The sequence below is a fragment of the Oryctolagus cuniculus genome, chromosome 19, assembly GCF_964237555.1.
Source record: "Oryctolagus cuniculus chromosome 19, mOryCun1.1, whole genome shotgun sequence".
Classification (NCBI taxonomy): Eukaryota; Metazoa; Chordata; class Mammalia; order Lagomorpha; family Leporidae; genus Oryctolagus; species Oryctolagus cuniculus.
This window is the reverse complement of record NC_091450.1, coordinates 54869525-54890373: the sequence shown is the minus strand read 5'-3', so window position 1 is coordinate 54890373 and position 20849 is coordinate 54869525. Positions and strand designations below refer to the sequence as shown.

Below are 20849 nucleotides of genomic sequence, written 5' to 3'. Positions count from 1 at the left end.
ACAGTCAGGTCAGGCTGAGCAGCCGTGGGGGCGGGCGGCGGCTCAGCTGTGGGAAGCGGAGAAGCAGGTGGCTGGGCTCGCGCCGGAGGACGGGACTGCAGGTTACAAGGTAGGTTTATTTGTAACCTGTAACTTATTTATTTAGTCAGTTCTAGCAGTGTTTCTGGTGGGTGTTTTAGTTTTCATTGATTTTTATGAGTCTTTTTAGGATGTCTGTGTTTTCTGGAATTAATCTTAGTAGGTTATGTGTATTTGTTATCCAGGGATTTCTCCATTTCCTCCTAGCTTTCCAGTTTATTAATATACAGTACTGAATAGCAATTTCTTTGAAACCTTGAGTTTCAGTGATGTTGTATTAACATTATAAAATGTCTGCTTTTTTGTCTGTAATTTTATTTACAGGAGTTTTTATCGTTTTTGTTAGTCAGGTTAGAAGATTATCTACTTTTTAAAATTTTACATCAGGTATGAAAATTTCATGTATTTTTATATACTGATTCAAAACATACTGATACTTCTTCCCATACTAGCATCTCTCAAGCCTATACTCCCAGCCTTCTTCTTCTTCCCTCTCTTGTGCCCACTCTTAATTCTTCTAATTATCTATTTTCAGTTAACTATATATGATTAACCTTGCAATAAGTAAAAGTGTTCAACAAAAAGTATGCAGAACAAAACACTGTTCTTTAAAGTGAAACTAGAACTATAAGAAACAATTTTATCTCAGAATGTCAGTTTCTCACCTACACATTACGTTTAGGTACTCTATTAGTTATCACAAATCAGGGAAAAAATACGTTATTTGTCCTTTGGGACTGGCTTATTTCACTAAATATAATGGGCTCAAGGTACATCCATTTTGTTGATAAAGACAGCATTTCTGTGTTCCCCAATGGGTGGTATTCCAAGTGTATACATGCCATAATTTCCTTATCCAGTCATCAGTTCATGGACATCAGGTTTAATTCCACAACCCAGCTATTGTGCACTGAGCTGTAGTGATTGTGAAGGTACAGATAACCCTTTCAGATCTGCTGATATCATTTCCTAGGGGTAAAGCACCAGGACAGGGATTGCTGATAAATTTCATAGTAAACGGTAGATTGATTTTCAGCTTTCTGAGGTATCTCCATACTGTCTTCCGCAATGGCTTTACCAGTCTACATTCCCACCAAAAGTCAGTGAATCAGGGTACTGTATTCCCCACTTCCTCAGCAGCATTTATCATTGTTGATTTCTGTATGAGAGCCATTCTGACTGTGGTGCAGTGAAACCTCATTGCCATTTTGTTTGCATTTCCTTGATGGCTAGTGATCCTGAGCATTTTTTCATGTGCCTGTTGGCCATATGGATTTCCTTTCTTGAAACATGCCTGTTCAAGTTATATGCCCATTTCTTAACTGTATTTTTTGTTTTGTTGTTGAGCTCTTAGTATATTCTGGATATTAATCTTTTATCAGTTTTATAGTTTGCAGACAGTTATCTCCCATTCATTCTGTTGTCTCCTCACTTTGCTGAGTGTTTCTTTTGCAGCGCAGAAGCTTCTCAGCTTGATGGAATCCCATTTGTCTGTTTCTGTTTCTGCTGCTATTGTTTGTGCTTCTGCTGTCTTTTCCCAGAAATCTTTGCCTATGCCAGTGTCTTTCAGGTTTCCCCAGTGTTCTCTAGTAATTTGATGAGATTGGGTTTTAGATTTTGTTCCTTGAACTATTTTCAGTTTGGTTTTTCTATAAGGTGTAAGGCATGGGTCTTCTTTCATAGTTCTGCATATGGAGGTCCAGTTTACTCAGGAACGTTTTTGAAGAAACTGTCCTTTGCACCTGGGATTAATCTTTAGTGCCTTCTTCCAAGATAAATTGATTGTAGATGTGTGGATTGATTTCTGGAGTTCCTTTTCTGTTCCATTGTTCTATATGTCAATTTTTTTACTAAACCAGTTGTTTTGATTGTAACTGCCCTGTTCTGTGTCTTGCAATCTGTTTTTGCGATGCTTCGAGTTTTGTTTATGTTGTGTAAGATTGCTTTCACTATTCAGATGTTCTGTGTTTTCATAAGAATTTTAGCATTCTTTTCTCTCCATCTGGGCAAAATGTTATTTGACCTTTGATTGGGATCCCATTGTGTCTGTAAATTGCTTATAGTAGAATGGAAATTTTCATTATGTTGATTGTGCCAATGAATGACCATGAAAGATTTTTTGATTATTGTGTGTCTTCTTCCATTTCTTTAATGTTTATTAATTTTCATTGTAGACATTTTCATGGACATGAAACTGGATGCAGTTGAAGTTCATCTGCTGGATCATCTTCCATTTCTAGAGACTGCTGGACTTCCTGCTAAACACAGCTGGGGCTTCTTCCTGGAGAGGAGCAACTGGTGAGCAGATGTGACCACCTCATGTACGCGGCAGCCTTGAAGCACAAGGGAAGGAGTAGGGAAGGGACACCACATTCCCTGCGGTTGGGCGGGTCATGTGGACAGTGAAGTTGACTTTCATCCCGTGACAGGGAGGGTCAAATGGAGTAGCCCCAGAGGTTGGTGTAAAAGAAATGTGGGGGCCAATGGGGTAGAGGAGAGTTAGGTGCAATGAAGATGAGGGCACTTGGATGTTGGAGAATGAGTTCCCCCAAGTTTTGCAGTGAATCAGGTGTCAAAGAATGTGGTAAGAGGGGGAATATTGGGGCATCCAGACAATGAGAGGGAGGCCTGGGAGGAGAAGTGTGTGCTGTTGCCTCAGAGTACAAAACACCAAAAGTCTGTTTTTGAGGGATATGGAAATAAAAGTTTGGGTTTTAGAATTCATGGTTAAGGATGACAAGATTGCAAGGAATCTCTGCTGGGGGGGCTGATAAGGGTAAATGCCACAGAAGAACTTGGGACATGCAAGGCACTTGGGAGTTGGGAGCTGAAATGAGGTAATTTCTTTATGTCATCATCTTTTGATAGATAGGGGAAATGGAAGGATTATATAGAGGAAGTCAGGTGACTTTCAGCAGAATTGTAACATGAAGGAGGGTTAGGTCAACTTATAAGAACTAGTGGAGTATAAGAGTGTTAGATCTGGGAGAGGGTCTGGGGAGCAACCTTAGAAAAAGTGAGGGAAGGGAAATGGGTGGACTGGTAGAGGGAAGTTCAGAAGGGATGGGGAATGGATGCTGAGTTAATCAGGGAATTCAGATAACATCTGCAGAATACCAAGAGATGGAAAAGATGTTATCGGAAAGAAAACTGGGTTGTTAAGGGACTAGGGAACATGGAGACCTTGTCTTAGGCTGGGAATGAAGTTTGTGGCTTGTAGTCTACTTGTAGACGTCAGAATTCAGAAGAGGACTCTCTCTTGATAAACGTGTGCTTTTTGGCTTTTGAATGTGTCTGTAATTCGTTCACATTCGTTCTTGTTATTTATCTAATACTGAATGCTTCTTGAACATCTTTGAGAAAGTTTGTGGAAAGAGGGTGATTGTCATGTTGGGTGTTTTTCATATTCTTCTAGGCAGCTCTGCGTGAAAGCTCCTGCTTTCATGATGTTTTTGTTCTTATTATTTTGGGGTGCTAGGGATGGCTTGAGTCCTAAAGGATTTAAACAGAAAGAATACGGTATGAGCTCTTGGAATAGCTTCCCAATTTGTTGGAATTCAAACTTTATGATACTTCCTATTCTACAACTGCTTTTTTTTTGCCAGCTCAGATATTTCCAGTTGCTTTTAGAGTCCCTAAACTGTGTCTCTGTGTCAGACTGTGACATTTATTAGGAAGGCGCATTCTTCCTTAAGTGTTACTTAAATGATGTGTCATTCTTTACAATGCAGTGTTATTTGGTATTTTTGAGTAATATATGTTCAGAATTATATAGTTTACTCTTTTTTAAATATTTATTTTATTTATTTGAAAGAATTACAGAGAGAGGTAGAGACAGAGAGAGGTCTTGCATCTGCTAGTTCACTCCACAGATGGCTGCAACGGCCAGAGCTGGGCCAATCTGAAGCCAGGAGCCAGGAGCTTCTTCCAGATCTCCCATATGCATGCAGGGGCCCAAGGAGTTGGGCCATCTTCTACTGCTTTCCCAGGCCATAGCAGAGAGCTGGATTGGAAGAGGAGCAGCTGGGACTAGAAGCAGTGCACATATGGAATGCCAGTGAGTTAGCCATGACTTTAACCTGCTGCGCCGGCCTCTGTAGCTTACTCTTACTTTTAGATTATTTCTATAGAAACATTTTCATACTTATATTTTCATAAAAGTCCTAGAATTTTCCACATACACAATGTTGCTAATGTGCACAGTGTGTCTTTCGTTTTCTCTGTAGTGTGAGTACTTTTTTTTTCTATAAGTTTCCATTAAACATTGATATTGTGTCCAGTGGATGCATGTATATGTTTAGGGTCAAAAAATTCTTCAATATAATTTATAGACTGATTTAAAAATAAACCACATTCCCTTTTCTCTGTTCTCCTTCTAACACTGTCTCTCCCAGAGTCCCCTTCCATCCCTCCCTCCTTTCTTGCCTCATTTCCTTCTTTTTCCTTCCTTCCAGTTTCAGATAATATATTTTAAATTTATATTACAGTAATAAGGCTAATAAGAAGTTTAAGAAGTAAGAACAGGTATGCCAGTGCTGTGGTATCCCACAGGGGAGTCAGTTCAAGTCCTGTCTACTCCATCTCTCATCCAGCTCCATGCCAATGTGTGTCCTGTGGCCAGTGAGGAGTGCGCCTGTGCCTGGCGCTTTGACCCAGAAGTGCACCCGCAGGCGCCGCCACTTCTGCCCTCGATGCACTGTGGGAGTCAGAGCCATGTCTGCTCCTGCCCAGAGCCTTGAGGAGCCGCCTTCAACGCTGGTGGCTGAACCTGAGGAGACCCAGGGCCTCCCCAGGCTCAGGCCGGGATCAGGTGAGGCTATGGCCTGAGGCGGCCGCATCAGTTTCCTTGGGCTTCTGGAAACCTCCAGACGCGGTCCTCTGCTTTGACCCCTTTCTGAAGACTACACTTCGGGACTCAGTTCCTGTTCCTGAGGAACAGAAACGCTCTTTGTGTGGGGAGATTGTCGCGGAGGCCTTCCTGTGACGGGGTAGTCGTGGCCTGGGGTGCAGAGCACGGGGAGGGGTGTGTGTAGGGTGTAGCTGGGATAGAAGGTGGAGGAGAGGAGAGGGTCAAAGGGGAGGCAGGAGGAGAGAGGAAGTGGGGAGAATGAAAGTGGAGAGGTGAGGGAGGGAGGGGGAGAAACACATGTGGGGGAGAGGAAAGGAAGGGGAGAGTGACAGGAGTCCCAGGGCTTGTGTGTGGGAGGGGGATTGGGAGGGGAAGAACTTTCCCCAGGGCTCTGGGTCCATTTGGGGGGTTTTCTGTGCCTGGCCAGAAGTAGCCTTGGCTAGCTGTGTCTGTCGAAGAGGCCTTGACTGACAGCCTCTCTGCTCCGGGTTGTTTGGCAGCATAAGGGATGTGTGCAGGAACACGGGGACATGGGGCACTTGAATTAATTGGCACGTAATCCGGTGAATTTTCACAGACTGCACACACGGAGGAGAAAGCAGAAGCTTAGAGAAATGCCAAGAATCCCTCAGTGCCCTGTTCCAGCCTGCCCCAAGATTCTGACACCTCACAGTAAGTACTGATATTTTATTCTATTTAAAGAATGGTTTGCAAAGCAGAGTTCTAGATGAGGCAGGGCGGGAGAGATCTTCAGGGTATGGGTTCACACTGCAGGTGGCTACAATGGCTGGTGGTGGGCCATGAGGGTATGGGTTCACACTGCAGGTGGCTACAATGGCTGGTGGTGGGCCATGAGGGTATGGGTTCACACTGCAGGTGGCTATAATGGCTGGTGGTGGGCCATGCCGAAGCTAAAGCCATGTACTTTATCTAGTACTCCAGTGTGGGTTCAGGAACCGATGCCCTCGGGTAACTTGAGTTTGTGTAACACACTACCTATATATGTAAAGTGCTTACTGTCGCTCCCCCTCTCCGTGGAGGAACGACACAGGACCCTGTGCTGTTCTCTCGTCTGCTCGGCCTTCCCCGGGTTTGCTGCTGGTTCTTCCCGGGTTGGCTACTATCCCTTCCACCTCCGTGGAAGGGCAGTTCCCCCTGGCCACATTCCCCACTTCTGCAGGGGAGTGGCACACCGCCGGCCGGCTTTCTCGGGGGCTGCACAGGTGTTCCCCTTAGATGTTCCCCTTAGATGTTCCTGGTGCATGCCGTCTCTCTCCTCCTTTATAGTCCTCCTCTGCCAATCCCAACTCGGCTGCCCACATGCCGAGTACGCTGCTCTCCTCCAATCAGGAGCAAGTCCTGCAGCTTGTCAAGTTGGTGAGAGGCAGCTGGGTAGAAGCTGTTTACTTCTCTCCCAGCGCCATATTGTGGGAGAGCAGATGCATAGAATAAGTCTTAATTCCAGTAGCTCAGTCTAGTCCGGATTGCTCCCCACAGATCCCCCTTTCTTTTTATTTTTGGCGTTGATAAGTGCCTGTCTTCGGTGTCCCGCGGCACACACTCTGCTCTACTTGCTAGAGTTGCCACAGGTTCTTACAAGTCCTATCAATCATGCAAACCGAATCCGGGTCCTCTCTTCGCCATGATGTGAGGAGGTTTTTAGGCGCTGATGCGTGCCTGTGTTCGGTGACCTGCGGCTCATACTTTGGTCGAGCCGCCTGCTGGCGCTTACCGCCTTGATCAGGCAGACCGAATCCAAGCCTCCTAATTGCTGTATTGTGGGGAGGCCTTACTGATGTTAATTCGTGCCTGTCTTCGGTGACCTGCGGCGCATAAGCTGCTAGCCACCCGCAGGTGCTCATTGCCTCACTTAATCAGGCAGACCGAATCCAAGCTCTCACATTGCAGTGTTGTGGGGAGGCCTTATTGATGTTAATTCGTGCCTGTCTTCGGTGACCTGCGGCGCATAAGCTGCTAGCCGCCGCAGGTGCTCATCGCCTCACTAATCGGGCAGACCGAATCCAAGCCTTCTAATTGCAGTATTGTAGGGAGGCCTTTCTATTTCTCTATTTCTCTATTTCCGGGCATTCCTATTTCTCCCATTTTACTTCTGTCTGCCAACATTCCCATTTCTCTCATTTTACTTCTAAACTTCTGTTTCTCTTATCCCTGCGGCTTTCCGGCGCCCGCCCCGAGGCTGCTTCTCGGCGGCTTTCCGGCTCTGAGCCGCTTCAGCCCGCGCCTCTCTCATCTGCGCGGCTTCTCGGCTCTGCGCGGCTCGGCTTTGCGCGCACACTCCGCGGTCTCCGCGCTAGCCCCGCGTTCCCTATCTACTTGTGCCCCGCACGCTCTCTCTGCGCGCGGCAGCCTCCGTGAGTCACACAGCATAGCTTGTGTCTCTGCCATTAGCATTCAATCCAAGTTCCCCGGGCTAGCCTGGCGAATTCAACCCAGCTTACGTCTCCGCCCCACGGTTTGGCTTCCCGTCCTTTGCTCCCCGGGCTAATCAGACGGATCCCAAGCAGGCTTACATTTCCGCTTCTGGTTTTAACTTTTCGCCCCCTATTCCCGGGCTAACTTGAGAATCCCAAAGTGGCTTTCGTTTCCGCCTCGGCCTGCCCCCCGCGGCTTCAATTTCCCTAACATTTTTCTCTACCCGGTATGTTTCCCCAAGCTTTCCTCCAACAATACTCCTCCCTCATTTCTCCTGGCTTCTCCCCACAGTCCGTATCCGAGTCTGTTTGTTCTAGCTTTCACTTTCGCTTTCGACCTTAGAGATTTCTCCCAGCTTCCCCCCGTAGTCCATATCTGAGTCTATGCCTAGGCTTTCAATAGCTTCTTCCGGCACCTTTTTCATCTGGCTTTTCCCTAGGCTAGTTGCTAGTCTCTCTCTCCGAAATTTTCCCATTTCTTCCCGTTTCTTCCCTCCTAAGTTTCCTATCCGTCCTAGGTTTCCTATCCGAGTCACGGCACCATTATGTCGCTCCCCCTCTTCGTGGAGGAACGACACAGGACCCTGCGCTGTTCTTTCGTCTGCTCGGCCTTCCCCGGGTTTGCTGCTGGTTCTTCCCGGGTTGGCTACTATCCCTTCCACCTCCGTGGAAGGGCAGTTCCCCCTGGCCACATTCCCCACTTCCGCAGGGGAGCGGCACACTGCCGGCCGGCTTTCTCGGGGGCTGCACAGGTGTTCCCCTTAGATGTTCCCCTTAGATGTTCCTGGTGCATGCCGTCTCTCTCCTCCTTTATAGTCCTCCTCTGCCAATCCCAACTCGGCTGCCCACATGCCGAGTACGCTGCTCTCCTCCAATCAGGAGCAAGTCCTGCAGCTTGTCAAGTTGGTGAGAGGCAGCTGGGTAGAAGCTGTTTACTTCTCTCCCAGCGCCATATTGTGGGAGAGCAGATGCATAGAATAAGTCTTAATTCCAGTAGCTCAGTCTAGTCCGGATTGCTCCCCACAGCTTACCCCTTTTATCACCATTTATTTGCTAAATACCGATATCACGTATAAGACTGTGAGCTTGTCCAGGGCAGGACTTTGTCTCTGCTTTCATTCCTGTAGTCCCTGGTACACAGTTGGAATTCAGCTTATGCAGAATGAACAGTGCACTCACTGTTGGATCTTGGGACAGGAACTGTTGGTTATAGAAAGGTCTGTTTACAGCAATAACGGTAGGAGGGACAAGAAGCGATGTTTAAGAGAATCAGCATTAATGAAGCACTTTCAGTGGTCAGGCTTCTTAATGTACCATTGTCTCATTTCTAAATAACAACACAAGGAGGGGAAGCAAGAGTTTTATTTAATTATACAACATTGTCCTGTCTAATCCTCTTCAAAACTCTGTGAGGAAGGTACCACTGATACCCTTTTAAATATGAGTTAAAGGAAGTGGGAACCAACCCTAGGCCATATATAGATATCAGTGAAGTTCCAGTTTAAATCCTGCTGTGCTTGCCCCTCCTTGGCTGCAGGGTGTGGGCTAATGTGAGAGGTGAGTGTGTGAGGAGTGCAGGGAGGGTCCTGGAGGTGCGGTGCGACTTGCCTGCTGGGAGTGTCTCTGCAGGGCCTAAAGCTTTGACCTTTCAGGGTTGCCTGGATTTCAGCTTGGGCTGTCTGGAGTTGAGATTCTGAGGGCAGGAGTGTGGTGGGTCTTGCCAGTTCCCGCCTTCCTTCTCTGAGCAAAAAAGTAGCTAAGATGAGGCTGAGGGCCCTGTGAGTCCCTGCCCCACTGCAGGTGCAGTGGGGGCCTGGGCTGTGCTTGTTAGCACAGGTGCCTCTGCCACACTTGATCTTGTGGCAGTTGCAGTGATTAGTAAAGTGGGTTCTTTGCAGACCCCTGGGAAGTGGCATTTCTCAGCTTCCCAGTTCCACGTGTGGTATGATGGCATGCCCCTGAGGGATCAATGGGAACCATGCACAGGCATCTAAAGATAGGAGAAAATAGTGATTGCTAACTAGCCTCAGGCTGGCGGCTGTGCTGGGTTAGTGAGGAGTCCCCGGCCAACCCCCACAGCACCTTCAGGCAGAAGTGCTCTTTGTTCATCGCTGTGTTACTTTATTGCTTTCTGTCCCTGAGTTACAGCTACCCCGAATGGCTTAGAATTTTCTCAAGCATGTAATTAGAGGAGTGGCTGTGAATCTAGGAAACAGTTTGGTCTTATTAAGGCAATCATTAAAAGTTCCTGAAAAGCATTTGTAGGTCAATTTTTCACTATTTTTTGCTCACTGTTTCCTCCGGTTTGTTACTCCTCTTTGTGAATCGCCTCCCCCCACCTCCCCATGACATGTCATCTTGGAATTCACTTTGGAAATGAAGAGCAGGTCTACCTCTCTGGCTTCCACCTTGGTGAATGTCACAGGCAATCCCTTCTTTACCAGTTGGGCGGTTCCATGCATGGTACTTCATGAGTGCATGAACATTTTGTCTTGCTGAAGGAGGCTTGTTGGCAGTGAATACTGTGTATCAGTGCTTGTGAACCCTGCTTCCTCTGAGACCTTGGGACTGATTGGGGTGGTTGTGTGTGCCTGATTAATGACATTTCCCTCTTTCTCAACAAGGAGTGATACAGTTAGAAGCATACAGGCTTGGATCTGTTCACACCAAGCATTTTTAAACAAACTAGCCTTTCTAAAAAGTCCAGCATGCAGACCCTCCCAGTGAGGGTTGTGTACGTGAGATGAGGTTCTCTTGGCTCTGGTGTTTTGAGATGTTTGGACCTCATGTCATCTGAGGACATTGGCATCCAACCATCTCAACAACTAATGAAATTGATCATTTTAGCAAACTTTTCTTATTTATTCGTTATCTTTAGAACTCAAAACTTTGGAGCTTTGCTTTAGTTTCAAATGATGCTTACCTTATTTCTAAGTCTGACAAAATTCATACAGACTCTCTCATTGAAATCAGATGCAGTTTAAGGGTCTGTTTTATAAGCTGTTTGATAGAACAGGTCTGTTTGTGTCTTCAATGAATGAAGAAAGGTGAAAATATTAAAAGATATGACCATCCTTTTTTTTAAAAAGTTTTCTTATTTCTTTGAACAGCAGAGTTACAGAGAGAGGAGGAGAGACACACAGAGATCATCCAACTGCTGGTTCACTCCCCAGATGACCCCAGTCTCCGGGATTGGCCATGATAAAGCCAGGAGCTTCTTCTGGGTCTCCCATGTGGATGCTGGGGCCCAAGCACTGGGGCCATCCTCTGCTGCTTTCCCAGGTGCATTAGCAGAGATCTGGATTTGAAAGTGAATTAGCCAGTGGGTCTCAAACCAGCACCCAAATGGGATGCCTCAGGCAGAGGCTTAACCTGTTGGGACACAATACCAGCCCCATGACAGTTTTTTATGTATGCCCATCAAAATCTATTTGAAACATGACACCATGTTAACTTTCAGTTTTCAAAAAACCACATGCACAGAGGAACAAATGCACACACAGCACTGTAGCCAGGCAGCCACAGAGTGACACAGTCTCAAAGTCCCATGTGCACACATGCAAGGCTGGCTGTGCTCGTTGGGTTTTCCAGCTTCCTGCGGAGGAGCAGTAATCCCCATAACTTTTTTTTTTTGACAGGCAGAGTGGACAGTGAGAGATAGAGACAGAGAGAAAGGTCTCCCTTTGCCGTTGGTTCACTCTCCAATGGCCACCGCAGCTGGCGCACCACACTGATCCGATGGCAGGAGCCAGGTACTTATCCTGGTCTCCCATTGGGTGCAGGGCCCAAGAAATTGGGCCATCCTCCACTGCACTCCTGGCCACAGCAGAGAGCTGGCCTGGAAGAGGGGCAACCGGGACAGAATCCGGTGCCCCGGCCGGGACTAGAACCTGGTGTGCCGGTGCCACAAGGCGGAGGATTAGCCTAGTGAGCCACGGCGCTGGCCATAATCCCCATAACTTAAGCCCAACCTCTTATTTCTTTGGGCTGGGGCAAGGGGAGTCATGAGAACTAGATCAGAATGAATGCTAACTCATATTACTCATTAGCAGTTCTCTTTGGTGTATACCTTAGTTCCTTTATACCATTTTAAGGTGAACATTCACTAGCACAGTTGTGCAGCCAGCACTGGCATCTGATTCCAGAACTTTCTTCTCACTCCTCACCCCCCCCCCCCCCGCCAAGATACATCGTCGGCTGTCATAGACAACTTGACAAAAGTAAGCTGAATCCAGGAACAAGAGCTTCTTTGGATATGACTACACTAAGTATCATGAGAGATTTGCCAGGAGTGATGGATTCACTGGTTTACAATATGCCTCATGGGAACCCAAGGAATGTTTCTTACTCTGAGATTAGAGGGCTGTCAGAACAGATCCAAAAATTAAGAGAGGTAATAGAATTACCTCTTAAAAACCTAGAATTATCCCAGCATGTAGGAGTAATACCTCCAAAAGGCTGTTTGTTATATGGAACTCCAGGCACAGGAAGAATGCTTTTGGTGAGAACTGTTGCTAGTCAGCTGGATTGTAACTTCTTAAAGGTCGTATCAAGTTCTATTGTAGACAAATAGATTGGTGAAAGTGCCTGTTTGATGAGAGAAATGTTTTATTATGCCAGAGACCGACCATCAAACATGCATCATTTTTATGGATGAAATAGATGTGATTGGTGGTCATCGGTTTCCTGAGGGTACATCAGCTGACAGATTAAGAGAACTTTAATAGAGTTGCTAAATCAAATGGATGGGTTTGGTACTCTGCATAGAGTTAAAATGACCATGGCTACAAAGAGACCAGATACACTGGATCCTGTTTTGCTACGTCTGGGAAGATTGGACAGAAAAATACATATTGATTTACCACATGAACAAACCAGGTTAGATATATTGAAAATCCACACAGCTCCCATTACAAAACATTATGAAATAGATTATGAAGCAAGCATGAACCTTTTAGATGGCTTTATTGGAGCAAACCTGAAGTGTTTGTACTGAAGCTGGTATGTTTGCAATTTGTGCTGATCATAATTTTGTAGTACAAGAAGACTTCATGAAAGCCATCAGAAAAGTGGGTTATTCTGGTTGGCACCATGATTCATTAGGCTAATCCTCCGCCTGTGGCACCGGCACCCTGGGTTCTAGTCCCGTTTGGGGTGCTGGATTCTGTCCCGGTTGCTCCTTTTCCAGTCCAGCTCTCTGCTGTGGCCCGGGAGTGCAGTGGAAGATGGCCCAAGTCCTTGGGCCCTACACCCACATGGGAGACCAGGAGAAGCACCTGGCTCCTGCCTTTGGATCAACATGGTGTTCGAGGCCGCAGTGGCCATTGGGGGGTGAACCTAAGGAAAAAGGAAGACCTTTTTCTCTGTCTCTCTCTCTCTCACTGTCCACTCTGCCTGTCAAAAAAAAGGTGGGTTATTCTAAGAAGCTAGAGTCTAAATTGGACTACAAACCCATATAATTTACTGTCAGTTTTTTGATTGCTGCATGACAGACATTGGCTTAATGTAAAAATGAAGTTAAGCAAACAATGTGTGTACTGGCAATGATCTCATTAAAAATAAGAGTAAAATAGTATGAGTAACATAAATTATATATATATCAGTGACTCCACTTTTAAGATGGGTACAGAAGAAATCTGTATGTTGTTCATGTATTTATTGCAGCAGAAATTAAAAAAGAAGAATGTGTTGAAGCTTTTTATATTTGCTATGTGAACATTTTGTAAAACATTGAAAATGGTCTGGGAGTAGTACAAGAGAGTATTTCTTATGATTTATTTTATATCATTTGAGTATTGATTTAGATAGGCTATGGGAGGAAGTGAAACATCAGACCTTTGATATTTAAGATCCTCCATAATATGTTGCATTAATAGTCTTTTTTTTGACAGGCAGAGTTAGACAGTGAGAGAAAGAGACAGAGAGAAAGGTCTTCCTTTACATTGGTTCACCCCGTAAATGGCTGCTGTGGCCGGCGCACTGCGCTGATGCGAAACCAGCAGCCAGGTACTTCCTCCTGGTCTCCCATGCGGGTGCAGGGCCCAAGCACTTGGGCCATCCTCCACTGCCTTCCCGGGCCATAGCAGAGAGCTGTTCTGGAAGAGGAGCAACTGGGACAGAATCCGCTGCCCCAACTAGGACTAGATTACCAGTGCAGCAGGTGGAGGATTAGCCATGTGAGCTGGGGCGCCGTCCAACATTAATAGTTTTTCAAAACTGTTACTTAGGAACCCAAGAATCCACACAATAAATTTGATTTCACCACCAAAATGTATCTTCAACCTGCCTATATCTGCCACCACTCTAAGCCAAGGCAAAGCTGAACTCTGTTCTTGCATGGCTCATAGAGCAGGTGCCTACATAAATTCTGTACCCTGGATGCCCCAAATGCCTGGTTATAACCCCAAACATAGCCCAGCCCACCATAATTCTCTTGACTGAATTCAGTGACCTCTGAGCTGATTTCTTCTATCAGTAATCTTTTCCTCTGTAATATGTTTTCCACTCAGCATCCAAAGAAATCTTTCTGTACAAATGTATTTTTAAAATTGTTTGAAAGGGAGGGAGCTGGTTGGGAATGGATAGGAGGGAGAGAGGAGAGAGGATGGAGGACAGAGGACAAAGGGGAGGGGAGAGGGAAGCAGGGAGAGGGAAAAGGGGAGGGGGGAGGAAGAGGGGATAGGTTGAGAGGGAGATTCTCCATCCACTGGTTTATTCTACAAATATAACCCTGTGACTTGACTCCTTGTGTGTGGTTGCCTACTTTGTGCTATCCTTGATGGATTCTTTGTACTTCTCTCCCTTCTCTCTTGCTTGTGCATTACCTATCATTTCAGACCACATCTGAAATGCTTTGCTCCTTTTGGGCGCCCCATTTCTCTTGAGGTGATCTTACTCTTGTGGCTTCAACCAGTGTTTCTATGAGACTACCTTCCAAAGTAGTGTCTCCATCATAAGCCTTCACCATGAGATCCAAATCTCCATTGCCACCTGCCTGTTAGAGACACACACTTGAGTGTCCTGTGGGTACCACAAACTTCCTCTTCCCTTTAAACCTGCTCCACACATTGCACTGGATCTCTGCAGTGGTGGCTCCATCTGACTTGCCTTCCAAGTTGGAATGCTTGGCAGCACCCTCTTTCCAACCATCTGTCTCCTAGTAGTCACCAAATCAATGCCAATGGTGTCTCAGGACCTACACAAGCACTCAGACCAAAGCTGAACATCTGGTGATAACTATTACTTCTGTCTGGATTCTTTCTTCCAGGCTTTTTCTGCTTCAGGCCTGCACACCACCTGCATTTTCCTAGAAAGCACAGGTGACTCTGTCTGATCTTTTCTCATCTCTTGCATACTTGTAAAAGCCCTAATCCCTTAGAGGGGATTCCAAGGCCTCATTCTCAGGTCTGTTCACACTTCCTATTCCAAGCCGCCCTCCTCCCAAACAGCCCCTGCTTCTGTCATGCCAGACTTGTCATGGTTCTGCATATAGGCAGTCACTACTTGATGTTCCTCAATGTTTTCAGCTTGAGAAACTCCTAGCCATGTTTCAAGATATCCAACTCAAAGGTCTTCCTTCTCTTTGATACTTTTCTCTCATTCCCCCAGGCAGAGCTAAGTATCCAGAGCTTCTGTAACACACTACCTATCTACATAACGTACTTAACCCATTTTATCACCATTTTTTTTGCTAAATACCCATATCTCGTATAAGACTGTGAGCTTGTCCAGGACAAGACTTTGTCTCTCTGCTTTCATTCCTGTAGTCCCTGGTACACAGCTGGTGTTCAGATATGCAGAACTAACAACACACTCACTGGTGGGCCCTGGGACAGGAAGTGATGGTTAATGAAGGGTCTGGTCACAAGAAAAAAGGTAAGAGGGACAAGGAAGGAGATTGTAACAGAGTGGCATTCATGAAACCCTTTCTTTTCTTACAACTTTTATTTAATAATTATAAATTTTCGGGGCTGGTGCTGTGGCTCACTTGGCTAATCCTCCGCCTGCGGCGCCAGCATCTCATATGGGCACCGGGTTCTAGTCCTGGCTGCTCCTCTTCCAGTCTGGCTCTCTGCTGGGCCAAGGAGTGCAGTGGAGGATGGCCCAGATGCTTGGGCGCCTGCACCCGCATGGGAGACCAGGAGGAAGCACCTGGCACCTGGCTTCAGACTGGTGCAGTGCACCAGCTGTAGTGGCCATTTGGGGGGCGAACCAATGCAAAGAAGACCTTTCTCTCTGTTTCTCTCACTGTCTGTAACTCTACCTCTCAAATAAGTAAATAAATAAAGTCTATAAAAATAAATAAATATAAATTTCCAAAGTACAACTTTTGGATTATAGCAGTTCTTCCCTCTGTAACCTCCCTCCCACCTGCAACCGTCCCATCTCCCAGTCCCTCTCCCATCCCATTCTTCATCAAGATTCATTTTCAATTATATTTATATATGGAATATCAACTCAGTATATACTAAGTAAAGATTTCAACAGACTGCACCCACACAGACACACAAAGTGTAGAGTACTGTTTGAGTAGTAGTTTTACCGTTAATTCACATAGTACAACACATTAAGGACAGAGAGATCCTACATGGGGAGTAGGTGCACAGTAACTCCCATTGTTGATTTAACAATTGACACTCTTATTTATGATGTCAGTAATCACGTGAGGCACTTGTCTTGAGCTGCCAAGGCTATGGAAGCCTCTTGAGTTCACCGGATCCGATCTTATTTAGACAAGGCCACAGTCAAAGTGGAAGTTCTCTCCTCCCTTCAGAGAAAGGTACGTCCTTCTTTGATGGCCTGTTCATTCTGCTGGGATCTCATTCACAGAGATCTTTTATTTAGTTCCTCTTTTTTTTCCAGAATGTCTTGTCTTTCTATGCCTAAATCACTCTCATGGGCTTTTTAGCCAGATCCGAATGCCTTAAGGACTGATTCTGAGGCCAGAGTGCTGTTTAGGGTATTTGTCATTCTATGAGCCTTCTGTGTATCCTGCTTCCCATGTTGGAGCATTCTCCTCCTTTTTAAGTCCATCAGTTATTGTTAGCAGACACTAGTCTTATTTATGTGATCCCTTTGACATTTAATCCTATCATTATGATCAATTATGAACTGAAACTGATCATGTTGACTAGTGAGATGGCATTGGTTCATGACACCTTGATGGGATTGAATTGGAATCCCCCAGCACGTTTATAGCTCTACCATTAGGGGTAAGTCTGAGTGAGCAGGTGCCGAACTGTACATCTCCTCCTTCTCTTATTTCCACTCTCATATTTAACAGGGATCATTTTTGAGTTAATTTTAAATGCCTAAGAATAATTTTGTGTTAATTAAAGAGTTCAACTAATGATATTAAGTAGGACAAAAAAAATACTAAAAGTAATAAAATAGTAAGTTGTTCCTTGACAGTCAGGCAAGGGCTGATCAAGTCATTGTTTTTCATAGTGTCAGTTTCACTTCAACAGGTTTCCTTTTAGCCCTTTCAATAGTCAGGCTTTTTAATGTACCATGTCTCATTTCTAAATAAGAACACAAAGAGGGAAAGCAAGAGTTTTATTTAATTACACCACATTGTACTGTCTAATCCTCTTTAAAGCTCTGTGAGGAAGGCACTGCTGATCCCCTTTCAAATACGAAACTGTATGAGGTGGGAACCTGCACTAGGCCATATATCAAGAACAATAAAGCCCCAGTTCAAAACCTGCTCTGTTTGCCCCAGAGCCATGTTCCTCCTGGGGTTGGAACCCTAGGTTCTAGCAGTTAGAGACATGGGGTATGAGAGGGGTGGTAGCTGGTGAAAACCGGTGGTCCTTTTCTTTGGGCTTACCTTTGTTGGGTGCATCACCACAAGGACTTGTCCTGTGTCACTAAGGACATTTCATACTAACTCTGTGGCCTCATGCTGTGATTTGTTAATATAGGTCCTGTGTCCTGGTTCACACTAATGGTCATCTTAAGATTTACTTTGCTGTTCTAGTGTTTTAAGGTAAAATTTAGTTTACTGATCTGATATCTGTATTCCTTAATATATACCTGTATAGCAATAAAATTCCTCATGTGAAATTAGGCCTGTCAACATGGAAAACTCTAAGGATGTACCCACTACTGGGAACATACTGAAGGAAATTAAATCATTATGTAACAGAGGGATGCACAAGCCTACGCTTATTGCAGCAAGATGCACAATAGCCAGGCTATGCAGTGTGTATATGCATGTATGGTATACATAGACCAGAACTTCTTAATTCACTTTACAGTTGCACAGCATTTTGGTTCATTGAAATATGCCTGTTGAGGCATGGAAAGCCAAGACACTCTGGCAAAAGATCTCTGTGAGTGAGATCTCAGTGGAAAGAACAGGTCTTCAAAGAAGGAGGTACCTTTCTCTGAAGGGAGGAGAGAACCTCCACTTTGACTATGACCTTGTCTAAACAAGATAAGAATCGGAGAACTCAGAGGGCTTCCATAGCCTTGGAAACTCATGACTGGAGCATAGGGAGATTACTGATGCCATAGACAGGAGTGTCAATTGGTAAAGTCAACAACAGGAGTCACTGTGCACTTACTCCTCATGTAGGATCTCTGTCCTTAATGTGCTGTGCAATGAGATTTAATGCTATAACGAGTACTCAAACAATATATTTCACTTTGTGTTTCTATGGGGGTGCAAACTGTTGAAATCTTTACTTAATGCATACTAAACTGATCCTCTGTAAAAAAAAAAAAAAAAAAAACAAAAAAAAAAAGAAATTATCAACTCCCAACTTGACTCTCACTGGGATTAAACATGACAACAGGTCTGATCTGATTTCATCATCATTTAAAAAAATCATCTATTATTTTTCACTTTATGTTTCTGTGTGGGAGCAAACTGTTGAAATCCTTACTTAATGTATACTAAGCTGATCTTCTGTATATTAAGATAACTGAAAATGAATCTTGATGTGAATGGAAGGGGAGAGGGAGTGGGAAAGGGGAGGGTTGTGGGTGGGAGGGACGGTATGGGGGGGAAGCCATTGTAATCCATAAATCGTACTTTGGAAATTTATATTCATTAAATAAAAGTTAAAAAAAAAAGATTAAATTACTGAACAACAAAAAAAAAGAAATATGCCTGTTGAAGCCATTTGCCCATTTCTTGAGTGGGTGGTTTGTTTTGCTGTTGTTGAGTTTCTTGAAAATATCTGGTAGTAAACCCTTTATCAGCTGCATACATTGCAGATTAAGTTCTACCATTCTGTTAGTTGCCGCTTCACTTTGTGGAGTATTTTTTTTTTTTTTGGTGTCCTCTTCATTAATCTTTTATAGTTCTCAGATATTGGACATCCTTGGTTAAATTTATTCCAACCTATTTTATTTTCTTTGTAGATATGTGAATGGGATTAGTCTTCGAAATCCTTTCTCAATCATGACCTTGTCTGTGTATACAAAAGCTGTTGATTTTCTATCCTGCCGCTGTACCAAACTCTACTCTGAGTTTTGATATCCTCTTAGTGGAGTCTTTTGGATCTCCTATATACAGGAGAATAGAAAATGTCAACAGTGACCTCAGAGGCTACCTTTCTGTATTCTGTGTTAATGGGGTATGTAATGCATATAGAATCAAATTCTAGATAAACTTTAGTAGTTGGCCTTGATGTAGTATTTTCTTTACAATGAGCTAGGTTTTACTTTTTTAAAAAGTCTTATTTATTTATTTGAAATTCAGAGTTACACACAGAGAGGATGAGAGGCAGAGGCAGAGTGGCAGAGAGAGAGGGAGAGGTTATCCATGTGCTGGTCCACTTTACAGTTGGCTGCAATGGCTGGCGCTGAGAGGATCCAGGGTGAGGAGCCAGGAGCCTCCCTGGGGTCTCCTGCATGGGAACAGGTCCCCAGGACTTGGACCATCTTCAACTGCCTTCCCAGACCATAGCAGAGAACTGCATCAGAAGTGGACCAGCTGGGACTCGAACCTGCGTCATATGGGATGCTGGCACTGCAGGTGGTGGCTTGACCCGCTACCCCCAAGTGCCGGCCCCTCCCGGAAGCCATTCACGGTGGGATCCAGCTGTCTGCTAACATGCCTGGGAAAGCAGAAGGAGACGGCCCAAGGACTTAAGCCCCTGAACCCAGAATGGAGCACCAGAAAAAAGTCCTTGGCTTCTTCTTTGGCCTGTCCCAGCCCTGGCCTTTGTAGCCACCTGAGGGGTGAACCCGCAGATGGACGATCACTGAGAGAGAGAAAGAGTGCTGGTGATGCCCCCTGCACTGCTTCTCTCCCGAAACTGCTTTGACAGCCAGCACTGGATCAGGCAGAAGTCAGGAGGCAGGAGCTCCATTCAGGACTCCCACGAGGGAGGGAGGGAGGCAGGGAGGCAGGGAGGCAGCGAGCCAGGGAAGAGTACCCAGGCCTCAGCGGCTGCCTCCCTGGATCACAACCTGGAGCAAGAGCAGCTGACTGAAGCGGGCCTGTGGTTTCGGGCGCTGGATGCGGCAGCGCACAGATGTGTCCCGTGGCGCCATGGCGATGGCCAGTGAGGAGTGCGCCTGCGCCCGGTGCTTTGACCCGGAAGTGCACCCACTGGCGCGGCCACTTCTGCCCTCGGTGCAGGGGTGGGAGTCAGCACCGTGCCCACTCCTGCCCACGGCTTGAGCGAGCCTTGAGGAGCCATCTTTGACGCTGGTGGCCAAACCTGAGGAGCCCAGGGCCCCCCAGGCTCAGGCCAGGATCAGGTGAGGCTGCGGCCCGAGGCGGCCGTATCAGTTCCTTGGGCTTCTGGAAACTTCCAGGCGCGGTCCTCTGCTTCGGCCCCTTCCCGAAGACTACACCTCAGGACTCGGTTCCTGTTCCTGAGGAACAGAAATGCTCTTTGTGAGGGGATTCGCACGGTGAACTTCCCGTCACGGGGTAGGCGTGGCTCAAGGTGCAGAGTGCGGGGAGGGGGTGTGTGTGGGGTGTCACTGGGTAGAAGGTGGAGGAGAGGGAGGACAAAGGGGAGGCGGGAGAAGAGAGGAAGTGGAGAGAATGAAGGTGGGGAGGCGAGGAAGGGAGGGAGAGAAAGGCGTGTGGGGGAGAGGAAAGGAGGGAGAGAGTGACGGGAGCCCTGGGGGGTGTGTGGGAGGGGGGTTGGGAGCTGGGTCGGTTTGGGGGGTTTTCTGTGCCTGGCCAGATGTAGCCTTGGCGTCCTTAGAAGAGGCCTTGACTCACGGCCTCTCTGCTCCAGGTTGTTCAGCAGTGTAAGGTTGTGTGTGCAGGAACACGGTGGCACGGGGTGCTCAAGTTAATTGGAATGTAATCCAGTGAATTTTCAGACTGCACACATGGAGGAGAAAGCAGAAGCTTAGAGAAACGCCAAGAATCCCTCTGTGCTCTGTTCCAGCCTGTCCAAAATTCTGACACCTCAGAGTAAGTACTAGATATTTTTTTTCTATGGAACAATTGGTTTGCAAGGCAGAGTTCTAGATGAGGCGGTGCAGGAGAGATCTTCAGGGTATGGATTCACACC

At 45.9% G+C, this 20849-nt stretch overlaps 1 protein-coding gene, 1 long non-coding RNA gene and 1 pseudogene across 9 annotated transcripts in view; 2 read left to right on the top strand and 1 right to left on the bottom strand.

The window, feature by feature from the left end:
• The window catches only part of LOC103346531 (uncharacterized), a 328438-nt gene that overhangs the window by 189364 nt on the left and 118225 nt on the right, over positions 1–20849 (bottom strand). The window lies entirely within an intron of this gene.
• The window catches only part of LOC138843157 (uncharacterized), a 103582-nt gene that overhangs the window by 217 nt on the left and 82516 nt on the right, over positions 1–20849 (top strand). For all 7 annotated transcript variants that reach the window (XR_011384397.1, XM_070063821.1, XM_070063818.1 and 4 more), the window contains exons 2-6: positions 2253–2376; positions 4671–4888; positions 5505–5599; positions 20134–20251; positions 20656–20749. The gene's annotated coding sequence lies outside the window, so the exon portion shown is untranslated. The remainder of the gene's footprint in view (positions 1–2252; positions 2377–4670; positions 4889–5504; positions 5600–20133; positions 20252–20655; positions 20750–20849) is intronic.
• On the top strand, positions 5623–13970 carry LOC127489643 (26S proteasome regulatory subunit 10B pseudogene; annotated as a pseudogene).